The sequence below is a fragment of the Cherax quadricarinatus genome, chromosome 100 (genome assembly GCF_038502225.1).
Source record: "Cherax quadricarinatus isolate ZL_2023a chromosome 100, ASM3850222v1, whole genome shotgun sequence".
NCBI classification, from domain to species: domain Eukaryota; kingdom Metazoa; phylum Arthropoda; class Malacostraca; order Decapoda; family Parastacidae; genus Cherax; species Cherax quadricarinatus.
The window spans coordinates 10,173,807-10,193,058 of NC_091391.1; the positions used below are offsets into that span (position 1 = coordinate 10,173,807).

The 19,252-nt window shown below is 43.7% G+C and overlaps 1 non-coding gene across 1 annotated transcript; it reads right to left on the reverse strand.

Moving 5' to 3' along the window:
- Nucleotides 1-10,966: 10,966 nt before the first annotated feature.
- On the reverse strand, nt 10,967-11,072 carry LOC128706334 (U6 spliceosomal RNA). Its single transcript, XR_008409847.2, has one exon. It is a non-coding gene; the product is annotated as a U6 spliceosomal RNA (small nuclear RNA).
- Nucleotides 11,073-19,252: the final 8,180 nt, after the last annotated feature.

The window sequence follows — 19,252 nt, forward strand, 5'->3', positions numbered from 1 at the left end:
CCACTCATAACCCCTCCCACATGCCTAGTAACTGTGTCTGCCGTCACCACTCATAACCCCTCCCACATGCCTAGTAACTGTGTCTGCCGTCACCACTCATAACCCCTCCCACATGCCTAGTAACTGTGCCTGCCATCACCACTCATAACCCCTCCCACATGCCTAGTAACTGTGCTGTCACCACTCATAACCCCTCCCACATGCCTAGTAACTGTGTCTGCCGTCACCACTCATAACCCCTCCCACATGCCTAGTAACTGTGTCTTCCGTCACCACTCATAACCCCTCCCACATGCCTAGTAACTGTGCCTGCCGTCACCACTCATAATCCCTCCCACATGCCTAGTAACTGTGCCTGCCGTCACCACTCATAACCCCTCCCACATGCCTAGTAACTGTGCCTGCCGTCACCACTCATAACCCCTCCCACATGCCTAGTAACTGTGTCTACCGTCACCACTGATAACCCCTCCCACATGCCTAGTAACTGTGTCTGCCGTCACCACTCATACCCCCCCCACATGCCTAGTAACTCTGTCTGCCGTCACCACTCATAACCCCTCCCACATGCCTAGTAACTGTGTCTGCCGTCACCACTCATAACCCCTCCCACATGCCTAGTAACTCTGCCGTCACCACTCATAACCCCTCCCACATGCCTAGTAACTGTGTCTGCCGTCACCACTCATAACCCCTCCCACATGCCTGGTAACTGTGTCTGCCGTCACCTCTCATAACCCCCCCACATGCCTAGTAACTGTGCCTGCCGTCACCACTCATAACCCCCCCCAGATGCCTAGTAACTGTGTCTGCCGTCACCACTCATAACCCCCCCACCCACATGCCTAGTAACTGTGTCTGCCGTCACCACTCATAACCCCTCCCACATGCCTAGTAACTGTGTCTGCCGTCACCACTCATAACCCCTCCCACATGCCTAGTAACTGTGTCTGCCGTCACCACTCATAACCCCTCCCACATGCCTAGTAACTGTGTCTGCCGTCACCACTCATAACCCCTCCCACATGCCTAGTAACTGTGTCTGCCGTCACCACTCATAACCCCTCCCACATGCCTAGTAACTGTGTCTGCCGTCACCACTCATAACCCCTCCCACATGCCTAGTAACTGTGTCTGCCGTCACCACTCATAACCCCTCCCACATGCCTAGTAACTGTGTCTGCCGTCACCACTCATAACCCCTCCCACATGCCTAGTAACTGTGTCTGCCGTCACCACTCATAACCCCTCCCACATGCCTAGTAACTGTGTCTGCCGTCACCACTCATAACCCCTCCCACATGCCTAGTAACTGTGTCTGCCGTCACCACTCATAACCCCTCCCACATGCCTAGTAACTGTGTCTGCCGTCACCACTCATAACCCCTCCCACATGCCTAGTAACTGTGTCTGCCGTCACCACTCATAACCCCTCCCACATGCCTAGTAACTGTGTCTGCCGTCACCACTCATAACCCCTCCCACATGCCTAGTAACTGTGTCTGCCGTCACCACTCATAACCCCTCCCACATGCCTAGTAACTGTGTCTGCCGTCACCACTCATAACCCCTCCCACATGCCTAGTAACTGTGTCTGCCGTCACCACTCATAACCCCTCCCACATGCCTAGTAACTGTGTCTGCCGTCACCACTCATAACCCCTCCCACATGCCTAGTAACTGTGTCTGCCGTCACCACTCATAACCCCTCCCACATGCCTAGTAACTGTGTCTGCCGTCACCACTCATAACCCCTCCCACATGCCTAGTAACTGTGTCTGTCACCACTCATAACCCCTCCCTCATGCCTAGTAACTGTGTCTGCCGTCACCACTCATAACCCCTCCCACATGCCTAGTAACTGTGCCGTAACCCCCCACATGCCTAGTAACTGTGTCTGCCGTCACCACTCATAACCCCCCCACATGCCTAGTAACTGTGTCTGCCGTCACCACTCATAACCCCTCCCACATGCCTAGTAACTGTGTCTGCCGTCACCACTCATAACCCCTCCCACATGCCTAGTAACTGTGTCTGCCGTCACCACTCATAACCCCCCCACATGCCTAGTAACTGTGTCTGCCGTCACCACTCATAATCCCCCCACATGCCTAGTAACTGTGTCTGCCGTCACCACTCATAACCCCTCCCACATGCCTAGTAACTGTGTCTGCCGTCACCACTCATAACCCCTCCCACATGCCTAGTAACTGTGTCTGCCGTCACCACTCATAACCCCTCCCACATGCCTAGTAACTGTGTCTGCCGTCACCACTCATAACCCCTCCCACATGCCTAGTAACTGTGTCTTCCGTCACCACTCATAGCCCCTCCCACATGCCTAGTAACTGTGTCTGCCGTCACCACTCATAACCCCCTCCCACATGCCTAGTAACTGTGTCTGCCGTCACCACTCATAACCCCTCCCACATGCCTAGTAACTGTGTCTGCCGTCACCACTCATAACCCCTCCCACATGCCTAGTAACTGTGTCTGCCGTCACCACTCATAACCCCTCCCACACATGCCTAGTAACTGCCGTCACCACTCATAACCCCTCCCACATGTAACTGTGCCCGTCACCACTCATAACCCCTCCCACATGCCTAGTAACTGTGTCTGCCGTCACCACTCACCACTCATAACCCCTCCCACATGCCTAGTAACTGTGTCTGCCGTCACCACTCATAACCCCTCCCACATGCCTAGTAACTGTGTCTGCCGTCACCACTCATAACCCCTCCCACATGCCTAGTAACTGTGTCTGCCGTCACCACTCATAACCCCTCCCACATGCGTAGTAGTAATGCCTAGTGTCTGCCGTCACCACTCATAACCCCTCCCACATGCCTAGTAACTGTGTCTGCCGTCACCACTCATAACCCCTCCCACATGCCTAGTAACTGTGTCTGCCGTCACCACTCATAACCCCTCCCACATGCCTAGTAACTGTGTCTGCCGTCACCACTCATAACCCCTCCCACATGCCTAGTAACTGTGTCTGCCGTCACCACTCATAACCCCTCCCACATGCCTAGTAACTGTGTCTGCCGTCACCACTCATAACCCCCCCCACATGCCTAGTAACTGTGTCTGCCGTCACCACTCATAACCCCTCCCACATGCCTAGTAACTGTGTCTGCCGTCACCACTCATAACCCCTCCCACATGCCTAGTAACTGTGTCTGCCGTCACCACTCATAACCCCTCCCACATGCCTAGTAACTGTGCCTGCCGTCACCACTCATAACCCCCCCACATGCCTAGTAACTGTGTCTGCCGTCACCACTCATAACCCCTCCCACATGCCTAGTAACTGTGTCTGCCGTCACCACTCATAACCCCTCCCACATGCCTAGTAACTGTGTCTGCCGTCACCACTCATAACCACCAACAGTCATTGATGGTAATTAGCGTCTTATAATATATATCACCCTAAAAACACGCTATATACATAAACCTACCAAAATAAATAAATTTACACATTGTTCCCTCCTACATACAGAGTATTTACACTGCCGGAGATAATCTATACATCAAATCCTACAGAGAATGGACAACATTGGACATCTTATATAATTATGACAAGCGTTTTGCATGACCTGCTATTGCAGAGATTGCTTACACTCCTACCCCCCCAAGTGAAAACTGTCCAGTTCCACCTGGCTATACATAAGATCAAAAACTCATTCTCTTAATCATATATAATGAACTTGTGAAAAACATCTGTAACAACACATAAGCAATAACATCCCAGGCAAGATCTTACATCATATATACAATACCAAAACGTGCCACTAGTTAAAAAACACGAAAGAATGCCTTATTATTATGACAAGTTACATTGATAATTTTAAATTGTGCACAACTACATATATAGGGAGACACGTATGGTTACAGGTTACAAAATCTCTACTAGCAAGACTCAGGTCCAATCATAAAGGCTCTATTCCTCCCATACCACACCATCCACACCCTACCACTAATACCCTATGATATAATCAAAATGTTTATATACTAACATGCTTCCGTACATCCTTACAAAACATGAAGGAATCCTTAAATATATAATCATCGGTGTTCACAATAACACCAAGACACATTACATTGGATATCAAAATTTACATAATTATGGAGATAAGGTTATAACATAATGTCACTTCAACCAGGTGACAATAACTGCCAATGATAATATTTCTTACACCTCAGAAAAAGTGCGTTAGTTCAACAACTCTCACACCAATCAAACCACGCACATCCTTAACAACTGTCAACCCCAGGAGGCGACCCTGTTTCGTACCCCTGACATCCCTTCCCACAGTAGCATACACCGTCCCTATCCTACCCCTCCTACATGATTTACAAGTCTAATAATCCTGCTAACGTTAGTTCTCTGTATCCCACTGGAAAAATCCCTTTCCCACCTCCGCCCATAAATATCCCTGTTTCGACATAATGTTTTATTAAACATAACTGCTAATACCCGCCGCTTCACCTCGCTAATGTAACCGCTAATACCCGCCGCTTCACCTCGCTAACACCTTTCCCCAGCATTCCCCACGATATATAAATATAATCTACCATAATGTACCCCACAGCACTAATAATACTCTCATCCATACCCCCCACGTCAAGACTTAATGCCCGCAGAACAGAAATGCCTTTACCCCTTATCCTATGCAGCACCCTGCTCAACCAACCCCTGACACTCCCCATCCCCTCAAAAAATACACTACTAGTAACACCAAATCCTCCCCTCCACATATTCTACAGACCCCCCCTCAACCACCCGTCTATCCTGTAAAACCACAACCACACCTGATACATCACCTCATGCCCATGGGGTTGTAACTTTAACCTACTGAACCTACCCCATATACTTCCCCAGTCATACATGGGGAAAATCCCCTCCACCAGTGCCACTACCCTCCCCACTAATATCCTACACAGCCTACCTATTTTTACCTTCCCCAGATCCCGAGCCAACACCAGAGCCAGCAAAACAGTTACACACTCACGCAAATTTACCCCAGAATACATATGTTGCAATCTACTGTGTATCTTGACCAAACCCTATCTCATCACCTCCCTCTTAATGAAGATACATTTGACCCTCCACTTTAAATCCATCAAACTCAATCCCCCGTGATGCACAGGTTACATTACCACATCCCTTTTAAGCCAATCACAGCCAGAACCCAACAAGAATTTAAAAACCAGTCTAAGTATATTTGCAGTTAAAGGGAACTTGGCTGCCACGTGCCAAACCTTACTATACAATAAGACTTTAATAACAATGGCACACTGCACAAGGGACAAATGATAAGGCCAAAATGCTCCCAAGCAACCCAGAATCATGTCTACCAACCTAACCGAGTTTTCCTGAAGTGCAACATCCAGATCATCTGCATAGATAAGACCACAAATTTTTAACGAAATTACCCGCTTCGTCACAACTACACTACCCCACTCAACCCTCCCCACCCAAGCTCCCAACCCCATGACCATGGACTTCTCTGAATTCACTCTCATACCAGTTGCACCTGTGAACATGTTTACTACCCCATCTAAGGTGTCCATTGACATCCCCTCCCTAACCAGAACAGTAGTATCATCTACATACCCTATTAGAACTGGCCAAACCCTCCCAACTCCACTCCCTTCTCCCTCACTAATGCCAATTTGCTGCTCCACCATTCGATAAAAGGGGTCCTGTATGCACGCAAACAAAAGCTGTGGCATAGAACACCCCTGTCTAAGTCCCCTACCTATTACAATCCTTCCCCCTAATCTTCCAGTATTCTGTACCCTCACCGTTGCCCCACGATATAATGCATCTACCCATCCCACTATTTCTTCCCCAAAACCCTGTCCCCTATGGATAACTCTCAATGGTTCTCGCTCCACTCTATCATATGCTCCTTTCCAGCCTAGAGCAACCAAGCCCCCCTTCCCCCCTTTTTCTTTCATGAAATCCCATAGTAACCCATGCCCCTCCACCATAGACCTCCCTGGCAACCCAAACTGAGTTCTCAATACGACCCGCCCTACTACGCACTTAAACCTATTTCCTAAATTCTTACCAAACAACTTATAATCCGTGCATAACAACGATATTGCCCAGTAGTTCCAAAGCGTATGCTGTCCCTTTCCCTTCAGTACCAAGACTACTACAGCTGTTGCCTGCTTTTCTCCCAACTTGCCCCTCTCCTTCATCAAATTTAATAACGTTACCAAAAAAACCCTCATTAGCTCCCAATGCTGTTGATAAAACTCTGCCGGTAGCCCATCGATTCCCGGTGCTTTGTCCTCTCGCATTTCACTTAAAGCCCTCCATATTTCCTCCTCAGTTATTTCCCCACCCAGTGCCTCCCTACCACTGTTTCCCAACCGACATATCACACTCCCACACACATGTTCCAAATCCCCAGCTCCTTCTCCTTCCTCTTGCCAATACTGCTCATACAACTTAACCACAAACACTCCTATCCCATCTGTAGTTTTTATAACCTGACCCACCCTATACCCACCCACAGACTCATGAACCTCCAGCCATGGAATAGCTGTTGCCTGCTGTCGTTGTTTTTGCCTACGCAATACACACGACAATGGCCTATCTCCCCATAACACCTCATCCACCCCAGCCATTACTCGCACTGCTTGGAACCTCTAGTCCTGGATTTCGCGCAACCTCCCCTTAATTACCATAATGTCGTCGATAGGATAAGTACCCTCCACTGCCCCCTAACATAACAACCCTTTAACCTGTCCTCCAAATAGTTAATGAGCCAATATTTTAAAGAATTGATTCGTTTCCCTTCCTGCACGAAATAATGCTGAATCCATTCCTTAGCCACACCATCCCGCCACAACATCACATCCTCCACCCCTTTTACCTCCTCACTTAACCCCTCCCACAGTGCTGTAAAACCCTCCAGCTCTTACTCATCTTCTAACACACTCGTATTTAACTTCCAGTATGCCCTAGAGATATTATCTAATGACTCCCATTCCACCTCTGCCACTACCGCCCGATGATCTGAAAAAGCTACTTCTAGTGTACGGACAAACTGACAAAACCCCGTGAGATAAGTACAACCTATCTAACCTAGCCACATAACCTCTCCTCACGAAAGTATGCTCTACCTCCCATGCCCTCCCACCTACCACATCCCTCAACTGAACATCCACCAAGAGATTTTGTAAGGCTGCTAACATGTGCCCCGCCCCTTGTGCTTCCACATCAGCCCTCCTAATTACGCAGTTCCAGTCCCCACCAATGATGGCCACCGCAGGAAAACCATGTAAGGCGAAAACTAGATCATCACATACAAAATTCCTCTTTACTTTCATATCATTTTCCACTGGCACATACAGACTTACAAAGGTTACCCTCTACCACATCCACCACCCATCCACATGCAACACCCTCCCCCCCTCACTTTGTATCAACACAAATGGGCTTACCTCCTTTATCAATAAACCCACTCCACCTTTCATACATGCAGATGGCAGAGTCAAAACCTTAAACCTTGCCACCTCAAGCACTCTTCCCACCCTGAAATTATGCTCCTGTAGAAATACGACATCCACTCTATATTTACACAGGAGCATACGAAAACATTCCCTCTTCACTCTATTACACAGTCCATTCACAGTCACAGTTATACACCTAATGCCTTCTTAAAATTTCCAACCCTTCCTCCTCTCATCCTTCCCAGGGCCTCCTGCCCCAGGGACAACACATGATTTCACACCATCCACCCCGCCCCACTTCTTTCGATGCCTCTTATCCTGGCTACCTCGAGAATATTCATCATTCCTCCCAGACCTCTGTGTCTGCGTCAGGACGTCATCTGAGTCTGACGCCGCCACTCTCTTCCTTGTGACGCCCTCAACTGCCATGTTGTCTTCAAAGGATTCCTCACAGTGAACTTCAACCTCCACTGTTTCATGTTGCACAGAGCATGGTGACTCCTCTCTGTGCCTGCTGATCTCCTCCTTCCTTCCTACACATGTCCCGACACTCTCTCCTTGCAACTCAGTGACAGTCTCCCGGACAGGGACGTCATCCTCCCCAGAAGGAGTTAAAGTTTTCAAAACCTCGTCCAGCTCTTCCTCCAGCGCCCTCACCTCCTGCTGCAGAAGCACTTCCTCCCCCGTCACCGGCAAAGTGGCCATTTCTGGCTCAACACAACTCATGGCACTCCCATCATTCACCACAAGGGTATCCTCAACTATATCACTCCACAGACGGCCACTCCCTCGTTTGCCCATGAGACTCTCCACGCCGGCATCCACACCTGTAACTGGTGTTCCACCAGTCTGTGTCATCCCCCTCCTCTATTGCACGCACGTCGCCACCATGTGATCGTACTCCCCACACAGCCTGCATGTACAGAACTCCTTCATTACAACGTAAGACGGGATTGGATGCCTCAGAGTCATTTTGAGGGGGAATGTACCCTACGGACGTCCCATGTATGCACCTGCCGCCCACTTGCCTTGGGTTGCCAGATGCACAGTACCATACGCCTCAAACATGTTCTTTATGTCAGCCTCGTCAGCCTTGAAGGGGACGTTGCGCAACTTCACCCATGTATAATGTCAAGAGACGTCTATAAGACGCACTCTAACAGCTGGGGTTGCATCTAGACTTACATGCTGGAATTTTGTCACCATCGACTCATATGCAGCCGTCGAATTCAACTTAACGAAGATCCTGAAGGCCCCATTCAGGGCTACACCATATACCTCGTCGTCTTGTATTCGGTACGTCTCTCTGATGATCGTCGGTAGCAGCACTTGTGCCGTAGAGGGGGAAATCGTCCCACGAAGCAGCTCAATGCCATCAGTATTCACTCTATGCCATACACTCAGCACCATGTTGTTGCTATGAGAGCTCACGTGAAAACAGCAGAGGGGTGCAGAGCACAACCATGCTCTACCACAGTCAGGCAGCAAATGATATATTATGCCAATAGTCACGTTACTGACATTTGTAATAATTATACACTAAATCCAAAAACAATCCTGTAGATCAGCTTATATTTAGTTCAATTCTCACTATGAATAAAATTATGAACAAATGATACTCCTCACCATAATGTATATTTGGTGAGCATCTTATGACTAACATGCTACACTCTGTCACCCACTATATTCTCCTGTTCAAACATGCCCTCTCACACACGTGTATACATTTATAAATACATCTATGTATATTTCCGTACATATGCACATATATTCATACACTCACGCACCTACATTTTTATGTAAATGTACGTTTCCATCACTGCCCCATCATAGCCAAGGAAAAACACCTAAAATCAAACAATGGTGTCGTACAAACAGTGTAATACGCTTTTCCCTCATGCACTCTTCCATATATTACTCAATATTCATATGTACAGTTTGATCAAACACACAAAGTACATTCTTGCCCACTCACACCCACACGCCTCAGAATGGGAGGCTAGCCCGTTGCTTCCCATTGACCTACAAATTCCATAAATCATGCAGCCGAAAATTCCTATAACCCTCTGTAAATGCAGTGTTCCATTTCCTACCATATACTACCCGATTGTGGCACTTAGATCTGTAAAATGTCGCTGCCAGCACCTTTATTCTTTCACCCGCTCCTACATCTCTCATTGCCCATGATGTGAACACGAAATCAGTTACCAGATATGCCACTGTGTTTTTAACCTACGCTCCCACCCCATCAATATCTAAACTTAACACTCCCAATACCTGCAACCCACCCCCTCCTATAAATCGAATTACCCTTCCAAACCATTCCCTGACCCTGCCTATGCATTCACAAAAATATACAACATGAAAAATGGTTTCTACTTCTCCACACGCTCTACACTCCCCGCCTTCCCTGAACTTTCGATTAAATAAGACGATCCTAGATGACAGAATCCCGTGTAAAAAGCGATACATCACCTCTCGCATAACCCGGACTAATTCGCAACTTCCTGAGACGTTCCCATACATCGCGCCAGGCATAGATCGGGTATGCTCCTTCCACAGCAGCGACCTCCAACCCCCCCCACTCTCTCGATTATGCGCAGCATGATTCAAGCTGGATCCCTCGCCACCATCAAAAATCTCAACATCGCCTCCCCTACTCGCAAATCCTTCCCCTCCCACCAACGTTTCATGTCCGCATGCACTTTATCAATCCCCTTCCCCCATTATTCCAACCCTCCCACAGAAGACTCCGTTTCACGTAAATACTCATAATCCTTCGTTCCAGCAGTATGAGCCCCAGCCCTCCTTGGCCAATCAGCAAAGTAATTACCCTCTGCTTAATCACTCACAGCCAGACCAACAAATGAACTGACAAACCCTATGCAACAATTTCGTGATCTCTAGGTGCAGTAACGGATACATGACCACCACATGCCATAATTTACTATATAATAGTACATTTGTCGCAATTACTCTTTGGTGCAACGTGAGATTTGCAGATCTCAGTCCTAATCTTTTTAACACACTGTCCACGCCCTCACCGAGTTCACCTCACGTGCCACCAACGGATCACAAACATACAAAATCCCACATATATTAAGCTGGTCCACCACGCTCCACCTACCCCTTATGCCCCCACTCATTTGGTCCCAATTTCCCACTGCCATGAACTTAGTCTTCGTGGCATTAATTCTCAACCCTGTCGCCTCTCCAAACACGTCCATGATGCCTTCCACCTGCTGCAAGTCTACCCCGCCTCCTACCAAGACCGATGTATCATCTACGTAACCCACAATACCAGGCCACCCATCACTCTCATAACCCCCAAAACCCCCAAAACTCTAGCCCGCACCGCCCTATAAAAAGGATCTTGAAAACAAGCAAACAATAATTGTGAAAGGGGACAACCTTGCCTCAAACCCCGACCCATCTGAACTGGCACACCTAACTTACCAGTGACCTGCACATGCATAGTCGCCCCTTCGTAAAAAATGTGGAATGCTTCACGATTTTGCGTGTCATCCTTGCACAGGGGCCATGCTAATCTTCTCTGTATCATTCCAATTTTAGTATATGTACTGCCGAAGCAAAACGTGGATCTAAATAGGAGTCTTCTGGCAGGCCTGCATCTGCTCTTGTTGCCACCTCCCTAGTTAAGAACGGTAATAAATTTGTTGAACTTGGCATAACCATTAATAGTTGTGCGTCTACACTGCAAACTGAATTGTTTGTAGTCTTAATGTCGCTGAAGCTAACTTATGACACTGAGCTTGACTCTATCATCATTACTGATTCTATGTCATCAGTTCAATTCAAAGTTTATTCTATATAAAGATTACAATGTTGAATTTACAGAATTTGGTTGTTGTGTGGTTTACATGTAGTTAAATAATGATTACTGAGTGTACCACTAGAACGCCTAGCATGGCTAGGCATTTCGGGCAGACTTAGTTTAATTTTTTATTTTAAAATATTACAAATTATGAGGTAAGCTGGTATTATGGCTAAGTGACTAAATACTAGTTTGTGAGTTTAGCAATGTGAATGCTTTTGTTTTGGCACAGTACATAGTTTCAGCACTGGAGTATCATAGGATTCATTATTTTAAGATTGAGATTAAAATTTCTGTTTATGGTCAAATGGGTGAGTGAGTGTAAGTGTGAACCACCAGGTGGTATTCGTGTAGTTAGTTGATGGGGTGTATCAGGAGATAAGATGCTTTCTAATGGTAGTTTTGAAGGTGATGAATATGTCTACAGTTCTAGAGTTCTCAGGTAGGGTGTTCCAGATTTTAGGGCCTTTGACATACATTGAATTTTTGTAAAGGTTTAGTCGGACACGGGGAATGTCGTAGAGATGTTTGTGTCTGGTGTTATGCCTGTGGGTTCTGTCACAACTATCAAGAAAGCGTTTTAGGTCAAGGTTGATATTGGAGTTTAAGGTCCTGTAGATGTAGATTGCACAGTAGTAAGTGTGGATGTACTGAACAGGGAGTAAGTTTAGATCTATGAAGAGTGGGGGGGTGTGTTGCCAGGGATAGGATTTAGTGATTATTCTTACTGCAGCTTTTTGTTGGATTATTATTGGGTTTAGGTGTGTTGCTGCAGTTGATCCCCAAGCACAAATAGCATAGGTGAGGTATGGATATAAAAGTGAATGGTATAGTGTGATAAGGGCAGTTTGCGGCACGTAGTATCGTATCTTGGAGAGGATCCCAACCGTTTTGGATACTTTTTTGGTTATGTGTTGGATATGAGTGCTGAAATTCAGGTTGTTTTCAAGGTATAGGCCTAGGAATTTGCCCTCATTATGTCTGGTAATTAGAGTGTTGTCGATCTTAATCTTAATGTTAATTTGTGCATCTCCTTCTCTGCTACCAAACATAATATAGTAGGTTTTGTCAGTGCTAAGCGTAAGTTTATTGGCTGTCATCCAAGTCGATATTTTGATCAGCTCCTCGTTAAAAATGGTGTTGAGGGTGGCAAGATTAGGGTGAGAGATGACGTAAGTCGTGTCGTCAGCAAAGAGAATGGGTTTCAGGTGTTGGGATACGTTTGGAAAATCATTGATGTATATGAGGAAGAGCAGGGGACCAAGGACACTTCCCTGCGTAACTCCAGTATCAAGTGGCCGTGTTGTTGATGCTGTGTCTTTATGGTGACATACTGATACCTATTAGTAAGGTAAGATTTGAAATAAGCAAGCGCATGGCCTCTTATACCGTAATGGTCAAGTTTGTGGAGTAGGATGTCGTGGTCTACTGTGTCAAAAGCTTTTCTTAGGTCAATAAAAATTCCTAGTGGATATTCCTTATTTTCCAGTGCTGTGTAAAGCAGATCTAGCATTTTTATGATTGCATCATTAGTGCTTTTATTTTTCCTGAATCCAAATTGGCAGGGGTTGAGTATGTTTTGTGTTGTTATAAATGAATATAGTCTCCTGTGCACGAGTTTCTCAAAGATTTTGGATAGCAATTGTAAGTTTGATATTGGCCTATAGTTGTTTAAGTCTGTAGGGTCACCACCTTATGTATTGGTGTAACCCTTGCCATCTTGAGTAGTTTCGGGAAGGTGCTAGTTTCTAGTGACTTGTTAAAAAGTAATGAAATAGCATGCGAAAGGATATGGGCCACTCGCTTGTACAGTAATGGTGGGACATTTGACAGATTCCCTGAGTTGTGTTTAAGTGACTATAATCTCGGTGACTTCCGAGGGCTCAGTTGGTGCAAGATAGAAGGAATTTGGGAAATTCCCATCTAGGTAGACCCTGGCATGGGTATTGGTATGTGGGATTTTATTGGCGAGATTAGATCCTATGGTTGAGAAGAAGTCGTTTATCTTGTTAGCTGTGTCAGTGGGATGTAGTGGTGTTTCATTAGGTTTAGTTAGGACAATATTCTTGGTTTTTTCCAGGTCTTTTTTATATCTCCTCTAGTGTCTGTGAATCTACTGGAGTAATATAGTTGTTTGGTTTTCTTTATTACTTTGGTGAGAACTGATGAATAGTGTTTAAGAATATCTTTGTGTATTAAGCCCTGTCTATATTGCTTTTCATATTGGTGTTTCTTGTCAATGGATTTCAGAATGGTACTGGTTAGCCATGGGCAACCAAGCCGTTTGTTTGTGATCTGTTTCGTTTTTATAGGACAAAGTTTGTTGTATAGTCTAAGTAATTTGTTAAGAAAAATGTTTGTCCAGTCATCAATACCATTGGCCCTGGAGAATTCTGTAGGCCAGTCAACAATCTCTAGGTCACCTGTGAACTTCCTTATTGAGGCCTCGTCATGGAGTCTAAATGAGACTTTGTTGAATTCAAGTGGTGGTTTACTAATGTTTGTCAGGAGGAAGGTAGGGTAGTGGTCTGTAGTGCTATCTGTGATTATCCCTGATTTAAGGGGGGCTAGTATATTGGTCCATATGTGGTCTATTATGGTTGCACTTGTCTCAGTGAGCCTGGTTGGTTTAGTTATTGTTGGTATGAGAAGTGTGTTGTTCATATTGTTGATGAAATCAGATACAGGCTGATCATCTAGTAAGCCAAGGTTGATGTTGAAGTCTCCAGCTAAGAGAAGGTGGTGCTTATTCATTTATCTGTTTGTTATTAGTGACTTTAATTTCTCACTGAAATTTGGGATGTTTGTGTGAGGTATCTGGTAAATGGCACCGATTGTTATAGGTGTCTTAAGGTTTTTACAGTAAAATTAGCAAAAATGTATTCCCCATATTCATCACTAAAGCAAGTGGTGCTAAGACAAGATAATTGGTTAGAGTAATAGATTGCAATACCACCCCCAACTTGGTTTGGTCTGCAGTTGTGAATTGCTGTGTATCCTGGTAGAGGGTAGATATCTATTGTGTCCTGCTTAAGCCAGGTCTCAGTAAGAATAATGCAGGAGAAGGGTGTCTTTAGTGATTCAAGGAGTGCCAGGAGGTCATCATAGTGTTTGCTTAAGGACCTGATGTTGTAGTTAAGTACTGATAGACTTTTAGCATTGTTTAGGATAGTACTGGCTTGTGATGCTGTGTAATAAAGGCAGTTACTTTCCAATAGGTTTTGATTGGGTGTCAGATTATGGAGGTTTAGATCAGGGTCAACATAATCAATCATCTTCTAGGTTTAAATTATGGTTATTTATATCCTGAGTTGTGTGTTGAGTTCTAGTACTGATATCTGTAGTGGTAGGAAGTTTGGACAAGTATATAGCTAGAGTATTTTGGTCATGTAGTGTATAGTCACTACTACACATAATGAAGTTGATGTTGTCTATGTGTTGTGCTGGAATGAACTAAACTACAACTAGGTATAAACTAGTAATATAAAAATACAAATTTAAAATAGAACAAGACTCTCACTTGTAATTGCACTAAGGTCTAATATAATGACTTTTGTGGAGTCTATGTTTTGAGCTAGAATGAGCTATAGTACAACTAGATTTAATCTAATAATATAAAAATACAAATTAAAAATAGCACCAGTCTCTCACTAGTAATTACACTATGGTCTAATATAATGAATTTGGTATTGACTATAGTACAACTGAGTTTAATCTAATAATATAAAAAAGACACAAGACTCTCAACTGTAATTGCACTAAGGTCTTATATAAGTTGTTTACAAGAATTAGAGTATAACTAGATTTAAATTGACGGGATAAAATACACAAGTTAAGGTAGTAAAAGAATAATAAAAAAAATGATAAAAATAAAAATGGCAATGACTTGGTTATAATATGCTAGTAAGATGGTAGACAGGATAATATAAAAGTTGTAATTGAAAATACTAGTTTAAAAAGTATAGAATAAGATGGTCAATAAAAGAAGTTTACAATAAGTTTGATCAATATAGTTTAAAGCAAAATTGGGCAATAATAGGGATTTTAGAATAAAATTGGGCAATTGAGTCTTTCTTAAAGTGAAGTAGAATTATTGAGGACAAGTTATGGTTAGTTTATAATAAAATAAGATAGAACAGTGATGTGGTAAGTTGTAAAAAAAGGAGATAGATTCTGTAGATATTAAACACAATTAAGACTGTGAGGTAGAATGGTCGTTGAATACAACAATGACAATCAAAAGTAGTTGGGGTATTAGAATTTTTTTTTTATATTTTATTTAAAAAATACAGGATACAGTAGACATGTATATCACACAATTGACGTGTTCACAAAACATGAAACATTTACAAATAAAACAAAAATTCCTTATAATTAACAAAATTAACAAATACCATACATCAAAAATTACTACTATCCTACCCTACATACGTGCCCTTAACTCATATGACTGTATATACAAAACTTTCTATGTGCACTAATGCTTTGGCCTCGCAATTATATTGTAATATTAACATTTAATACACCAAAACATTCTGTAGCTATTCATTCCCGAATTTTTGTATTTTGTATTTATAACCTCTCAGTATACAATATACCTGTATATCATACACGAGTGACTCAAATCACAAAATATGAAGACATATATAAATGCTACAACATCTACATGACTAACAAAAATCCTCTACAAAACTTTGTTTTTTTTATATACAGTCTAAAAGATAAAATAAAAATTAATTAATTAGCTCCTAATCTTTCATGTAATTATAATCTCATTGCCGAGAGACTCACCGCACTTACAACTTCGTGCAGGCGCATGCTACCCCCTTCCATTTTCCTTTTATCTCTCGCCACCTATCCTAATTACAGGGTTACACAGGCTTATATTGTACGTCCATCAAAAACAATATACATTAATATGTCAGCAAGTGTACATAGCCCTGGGTCCCACGTAGGAGATCAATACCATTACCAGTACACAATACAATGATATAATACTGAACATTATCATGGGAATAAAAATTCATCATACACATACAATAGTCATATAATTAAAATAATGACATACAGGTTCATACGTGTTCCGTCCTTATTTTTTTTCCGCAATAACACTAAGGAACAAAACCGGTTGACGAATCTTACTCAATCCCCATTAAGGGCATTGCACAAGAAAATTGCCCACTCGTAACCAATACCTCACAATTTATCATAATATTCATATGTCATTACAACGCACACATATACATGGTTAGGTACACTAGAGAAAGATGCCATTTATGTGATCATAAAATTAACGAAGCCTGACACTACAAAGATCATGAATTCATGAATAAACACAGCTAACCTAAGCAACAATTCAAATTTTGTTGACAGCAATGAAATGTACCTGGGTTAAATGCAACCCAAAACTGTAGTTAACACCGGATTCCTGTTGTTAACCACCCACTAACTTTTATACCGAAAAGCCGAAAATTTTCTACCACAAAGCAACTATGCAGGGTCACAGCACCTCACAAACATAAGTTGAACAACGATCAAGTTAAACTTGGGTGCAAAATTAACATCATTCTGCTCTAAACCCGAGATCCCAATATTTAGTTATCATGGTTTAAAGATTATCCTGTATGCAGTGAACATAACCATAGGTTTCCAAATTCATCATGCATCTCCTTCCCACTCATTCATAGCCCTCCAACCATCCACACAACCAAGGAGCCTAAACCAACCTACCCTCATGCATCCCCCTGTAGGAGACCAACCCTTTGCCTGCCCCCTGGGTTCATGAGGAGGAGGCCCCCACAGTGAGATTCCGGTAACCCTCAGAAAAGCTAATTACCCACCGCCCCCCATAGACTTGCCTATTCCTACACATCGTTCTATAAAATCTTGCTGCTAACGCTTTTATTCTCAACTCTCCCTGAACCTCCCTCATCCCCCAAGATACATGTAGATAATCCGTCATGACATACATTAAAGCCCTACCCACATCACCCAGCACCCCAGTTACATCCAACATTAAAGCCCTTAGGAATGGCCATTCCCCCCCCCCCCCCAAAGTCTGATAACGCTCACCATCCATAACCTCACCCCCTCCAAAGAGGGACAAAAAAATACCACATGAAAAGCCGTTTCGGTGTCCCCACAGTGCAAGCATGAGTCCTCTCTTACAAGACCCATTTTACACAACACATCCCTAGAGGCCAAAATTCCCATTAGAAAACGATATACTAACTCCCGTACCCTCGCTGGTATTCTAAGCAAGCCAAACTTCCTCCATATGCTCATCCAGTCATATGTTGGATATACAGCAAGCCCTTGTAAGACACCCGTACCCACCACAGCACCCACCATCCATTTGACCTTTAATTTGGACACCTGTTCTACATTCAATAAAACCCTCAACATGTCTTCACAATACCTCAAATCCCTTCCACACCACAATCTTCGTGCATCCTCCATTACCCTACCCACCCTGACTCCCCGGTTCCCCCCAGTCCGGCTATATCTTTGTTTAATATATAAAGCCATTACTCTATGACCCAATGCCATCAGGCCAAGACCCCCACGTCTCACATCCGTCATCACCACGTCCTTGTTCAACCATGCCCTCCCAAACCCCCACACATATCTTAGAACCTTCCTCTGGATTTCTGCAATATCCTGTGCTCTTAAAGGGAACACCTCAGGCACTCCCCACACCTTACTGTAAACCAGAGAGTTGACCACTAAAACTCTGCTGTAATGTTAAGTCCCTAGCCCTTAAGCCTCCAAGCCTACCCAAAACCCTACTCGTAACTGATTCCGAATTTATCTTCCTACTATCCTGCACTTCTGCCATGTACCATACTCCACAAACCCTAATTCTGTTCGCTACTGACCATCCCAACCCCTCCCCCAAGCTCCCTCCTATCCAATCCCCCACCTCTAATAGTCTCGACTTCATTTATTATTTTATTTATTTATTTATTTTCCAATTTGTGCACACATACAGAGGTACAAAAAAAAATACAGATAAGAGCAGTATGCCAAAGCCACTTATACTATGCATAGCATTACGGGCTGGCTTAAAATTAACTTAAGATTAACTAAGCAATGATTATTATTATTATTATAATCAAAAAGAAGCGCTAAGCCACAAGGACTATACAGCGCTGCTACTAAGCAATGATGAAATCAGTGATAAAACATTAATGTAAACAGATAACTATAAAGCACAAGTGAGTATTACAAAGACAGGTCATATGGTTGCATTCAGTTAGGTAGTGATTCTGTTAGGTAGTGTATTTAAAAAATAATAAAGTTAGATTGGGTTTTAGGTTTAACATTTATGTGATATAATTGTGAGAAACATTTAAGATATACAATTTATAATGTTCAGTTATTCAGTATTTATTTGGTTTTGGGTGAGTAAGTAATCTTTGAGAAGAGACTTGAATTTATAAACAGGTTGTGTTTCTTTTATATTTACAGGTAATGAATTCCAGATTTTAGGGCCTTTTATGTGCATTGAGTTTTTGCATAGTGTGAGATGGACACGAGGAACATCAAAGAGTGATCTGTGCCTTGTGTTATGGTCATGTGTTCTGTTGAGGTTGGCAAGGAGATGTTTGAGGGGAGGGTTAATATCAGAGTTAAGTGTTCTATGTATGTAATAGGTGCAGTAATAAGTATGGATGTTTTGTATGGTGAGTAGGTTTAGTGTATTGAATATTGGTGGAGTGTGCTGCCTGTAGTGAGAATTTGTTATCATTCTAACTGCAGCCTTTTGTTGGGTAATTAACTCTCATACCCGTAGCGTCCCCAAATATCTGAATGACTCCCCCAACTTTCCTTAGATCTTCCTCATGCATTACCAGCACTGTAGTATCATCTACATACCCAACAATACCCCCCCCCGCCCACCCCCCATTATCCCCTGTCCATTCATCACCTCATCCACTA